The sequence below is a fragment of the Ceratotherium simum genome, chromosome 7 (genome assembly GCF_057802395.1).
Source record: "Ceratotherium simum simum isolate JZ-2026a chromosome 7, ASM5780239v1, whole genome shotgun sequence".
NCBI lineage: Eukaryota > Metazoa > Chordata > Mammalia > Perissodactyla > Rhinocerotidae > Ceratotherium > Ceratotherium simum.
Window position 1 is genome coordinate 74,787,559 of NC_141906.1, and position 5,539 is coordinate 74,793,097.

Genomic DNA, 5,539 nt, shown 5'->3' on the forward strand with positions numbered 1-5,539 from the left:
TGAGTCAAGAAGAGAGAGTATAAATAGACAAATCACAAGTAAAGAGATTGAAAGTGTAATCAAAAACCTCCCCCAAACAAAAGTCCAGGACCAGATGTCTTCTCTGGTGAATTCTACCAAACATTTACGGAAGATTGAATATCTTTCCTTATCAACCTACTCTGAAATGTTGAAGAAGATGGGATACTTCCTAACTCATTCTACGAGGCCAACATTATCCTGATACCAAAACCAAACAAGGACAACGCAAAAAAGGAAAATTACAGGCCAATATCGCTGACAAACATACATGAAAAAAATCCTCGACAAAATACTAGCAAATTAAATACAATAATACATTAAAAGGATCATACACCATGATCAAGTGGGATTTATTCCAGGGAGGCAGGGATGGTTCAACATCCACAAATCAATGAATGTGATACACTACATAAACAAAATGAGGAATAAAAATCATGTGCTCATCTCAATAGATGCAGAGAAAACATTTGACAAGATATGGCATCCATTTAGGATAAAAACTCTGAATAAAATGGGTGTAGAAGGAAGTACTTCAACATAATAAAGGCCATATATGACAAACTCATGGCTAATATCATCCTCAATTGTGAAAAGCTGAAAGCTATCCCTCTAAGAACAGGAACCAGACAAGGATGCCCACTTTCACCATTCCTATTTAACATAGTATTGGAAGTCCTAGCTAGAGCAATCAGGCAAGAAAAAGAAATAAAAGGGATCCAAATTGGAAAGGAAGAAGTGAAATTGTCACTATTTGCAGATGACATGATTTTATATATAGAAAACCCTAAAGAATCCACCAAAAAGTTTTTAGAAATAATAAATGAATATGGTAAAGTTGTAAGATACAAAATCAACATACAAATATCAGTTGTGTTTGTATACACTAACAATGAAGTAGCAGAAAGAGAAATGAAGAATACAATCCCATTTACAATTGCAACCAAAAGTATAAAAACCTAGGAATAAACTTAACCAAGGAGGTGAAATAGCTGTACACTAAAAATTATAAACATTGTTGAAAGAAATTGAAGAAGACACAAAGAAATGGAAAGACATTCCGTATTGTTGGATTGGAAGAATTAACATGGTTAATATGTCCATACTTCCTAAAGCAGTCTATACATTCAATGCAATCCCTACCAATGTCCCAACAACACTTTTAACAGAAATAGAACAAAGAATCATAAAATCTATATGGAACAACAAAAAACCCCGAACAACCAAAGGAATCTTGAGAAAAAAGAACAATGCTAGAGGTAACTCACTCCCTGATTTCAAAATATACTACAAAGCTAAGTATACAAAACAGCATGATACTGGCACAAAAACAGACATATTGATCAATGGAACAGAATCAAGAGCCCAGAAATACACCCACACATCTGTGGACAGTTAATTTTTGACAAGGGAGCCAGGAACACACAGTGGAGAAAGGAAAGTCTTTTCAATAAATGGTGTTGGGATAACTGGACATCTACATGGAAAAAAATGAATGTAGACCATTCTCTTACACCATACACAAAAACGAACTCAAAATGGATTGAAGACTTGAATGTAAGACCTGAAACCACGAAACTTTTCCTGGCGTGCACCAACACACTGCTTGTCCTGCCACGCTGAGGCTGCGTCCCACATACAGCAACTAGAAAGATGTGCAACTATGACATACAACTATCTACTGGGGCTTTGGGGGAAAAAAAAGGAGGAGGATTGGCAATAGATGTTAGCTCAGGACAGGTCTTCCTCAGCAAAAAGAGGAGTATTAGCACGGATGTTAGCTCAGGGCTTATCTTCCTCAAAAAAAAAAAAAAAACCATAGGACATGGATTTAGGAATGTCAAACACCTAAAAAACAACGAATGAAACAAATCAGTTGTGTTAAATTTTAAAATACCTAAATATTGAGTAGAGATTAGGAAAATGGTAGTTAATACTATTAAAGGTTTCTTAGAAAATACTTAATCGTCACCTGATACATCAAATTGAGAATTTTTAGAGTTACGTTTCTTTGCATTTTTTTCCAAAATAAAATAATAATAATAATTATAATGCAACATGCTTTGCAGAAAAGACATTGTCACAATTTGGTTTATTCACCAAAAGTTTCTTTTGATTGTCAATGCTCTATCAGCTGTAATTTGAGTTTTTGTACCTAAAAATCCATATGGAAGTAGCATGTGGAAGCCAACAAAAACAGGATTGATTTAGTTATTGCCAGGTCCTCTATCCCTGTAGTTTTAACTATTTTTAATGTCAAAGAACTTATACTTTCATTGTCTAGAGAAATCCTATGATCCCCATAACATTTCTAGGGTCTTCTAGAAAGGAGAGAGTCAGAGGTAAAGGCTTTCATTATCAATCATTTTACTTTCTAAATTCCTTCTTTCTAACTTGAGTTTCAATTGTTCCTCCCTATTTTATCTCCTGTAGCTGCTGCCCCCTCTCTACCCAGTTCTTGAAATGTGGTCATAGGTTTTTCACTTTCATTCCCCAAAACACTACTAATGTACAGACATTGTGCATTATGGTTTTTTCAAAGCTTTAAGGACAGTGGGATATGTTTACAATAGTCTACATAAAAGGATACAAATTCTGATTCAAATGCATTTTCTGACTCTAATGAACACTCCCTACACAGAGACCTCTTATTTATTGGCCATGTGTCTGTTGAGTCCTGACGAATAACATGTTTCTGAGCTCCTTTCTCTCCCATGCTTTGTTCTCTGAATAATGAACATTCGCAAATATTCCAAATTCAGTATTTTAATTTGCAGAAAAAGTAACCTCCTTCTTTGAGCCAATCATCACCCCAATATACTACTCCCTCTTTAGCCAATCATCACCCCAATATCCTCTTTACCAACAAAAAGAACCATCAAACTATTTTTCTAAACAAAAAACAAACAAAAAAATAATACCCACCCTGAGTGAAATTCATATCTCATCCTGGAACAAAGCATAGTCAACTTTCAAAGTAGCAATGTTATCTAATATTCCATGGTTACTGAAACAAAAATAATAGAATAAAGTGAAGCAAATTATACTAGAGTAGTTTACTTGAAACAGAAGAATAACACTTTAGATTTTTTGTTTATGAATCTGTGTGACTTTCAATAAATCATTAACCACTCTGAATTTCACTTTCCCACCCATACAATAAATATATTTTGACAAACAGTTACGTGCAGGTTTGACTATACAAAGATAAAAAAGAAAACTCTTTGCCAAAAGAAAGTTGATATATAAAGTTTACAGATACAAAACAGATTATACTTGATAGTCTTTACAGAATCTTCAATCTCTGCCATTTAAACGAGACATATTGTTGCCAATTGGAAGATAGAAAGAAGGGAGTAGAAACAGAGTATCTGATTCGTGCTTCTAATAGCAAGTAGCAGATAAGCACACCTCCAATGATACAATGTCACTCTAGTGTGACCTAATTAGATTATTTAAAGACCATTCACCCTTTTCTACAGGAAAAACAAAGTTCAAAATGATAACGAAAAAAAAAGGGGTGATATTTACTGTTTTTACTAAACAGGAAGAAAGGTGGAGAGGATATTGTGGAAATGGTGAGGAAAAAAGAAGACCTATTCTATAAAGACCGGAAATAAACTGTGAGAAAAGACTCAAATTTCCTTTGCCATGTTAAAGGAAAAATAGGAGAAAAATGCCGCCACTGAAAGTATTTTAATTAAATGTACAGAATCTCTCTGTCTTTTTTTTATGGTGAGGAAGATTCGCCCTGAGCTAACATCCATGCCAATCCTCCTCCATTTTGTATGTGGGATGCCTCCACAGCGTGCTTGATAAGTGGAGTAGGTCTGCACCTGGGATCGGAACCTACGAACCTGGGCCACTGAAGCAGAGCGTGCAGATCTTCAATCACTTGGCCATAGGGCTGGCCCCTCTCTCTGTCTTTTACCTACATGCACAGAGAGATACTATTTCTGATCAAAACTTTCTCCTACTCAGGGTTTTTTTTCAGAGCAAGTTTAACATCTTTGTTCCTCAAGCTATAAATTACAGAGTTCATCAGGGAACCATATTGGTGTAAACACAGAAGAGATTTTTCCGTCATATATAGACACAGAAGAAGACAGTTTAAGGTATACAAATGCACTAGATCCAAAGAAGAGAGAAACAGCAATTATGTGAGAACTGCAGGGACCAAAGGCTTTGGATCTGCCCACTGTGGAGCTGATGTGGAGGATGCTGGAGAGGATAAAACTGTAAGATACAAAGATGGTGACACTAGGCGTAATGACATTGATGCCCACCACAATAAAAACAACCAGCTCACTGATGCAGATGGTTGTGCGGGAGAGCTGGAGCTCCGGGAGAATGTCACATAAATTACGGTTGATGGGGCCCGGCCGCGTGGCTTAGCGGTTAAGTGCTGGCATGCTCCGCTAGTGGCGGCCCTGTTCTGATCCTGGGCACACACGACGCACCACTTCTCCGGCCATGCTGAGGCCCCATCCCACATACAGCAACTAGAATGATGTGCAACTATGACATACAACTATCTACTGGGGCTTTGGGGAAAAAAAAAAAGAAGGAGGATTGGCAATAGATGTTAGCTCAGGGCTGATCTTCCTCACAAGAAAAAAAAATTTTTTTTTTAAATGATTGATAGTGTTTGCATCACAGAAAGTCAGTCTCAGCGTGCATCCAGTGTGGGACATGGAACAGAAAATGCCATCACGTATGAACCAAGCATAAGGCTGGAACCCACTTTAGGAGACGTGGCAACATTGTACAAAAGTGGTTTACAGATGGCCACATAGCGATCATAGGCCATTGATGTCAGCACATAGCCTTCAGAAATACCAAAAGAACAAAAAAAGTAAAGCTGTGCCATGCACCCCATGTAGGAGATAATATTCTTCTTAGACATGAAGTTAATTAGTATTTTGAATATAAAAACAGAACATTAGAGAAATCTATGAAGGACAAATTAAAGAAGAAGTACATGGGCTATGTAGGTTTGAATTCAGACCAATTAAGATTATCATGCCCAAGTTTCCCAACACAGTGACCATATACACTACTAGAAACAGGAAGAACAGGGAAAGTTGGAGATCTGATTGATCTGTTATTCCCAACAGAATGAATTCTTTCATGAAGGAAAAATTTCCAGGAGCCATTCTTCGCTCAGGGAAGCTGTGGACACAGAGGAAAATGTTACACAGAGAACAAATCAACACCTCTCACAACATCTCCTATCACAAGAGTGGAGTATGCACTGGGAAAGTCTGAGAATAGCTCAATCTTGAGCCATAGAACAGCAAGTCAAGGACTTTCCCTTATTAGAGTCTCTATAAGCTAAATAAAGCAAAGGACACCAAAACTTTGCCTAAAGCATGAAGGCGACTGCTTCCACAAAATAATGACAGCTGGGAAAACGAAATGAAAAGGGAGAGGAAGTTTGTACTTGGTCAGAATCATCCTTCTCTCATCCCAACATTTCTTCATTCACTTGAACCCTTTCCTTACCAGTAAAATTAGATGC

The 5,539-nt window shown here is 37.0% G+C and overlaps 1 pseudogene; it reads right to left on the bottom strand.

Annotated features, from left to right (window-relative positions):
• Positions 1-3,978: 3,978 nt before the first annotated feature.
• Positions 3,979-5,174, bottom strand: LOC106800208 (olfactory receptor 8B3-like; annotated as a pseudogene).
• Positions 5,175-5,539: the final 365 nt, after the last annotated feature.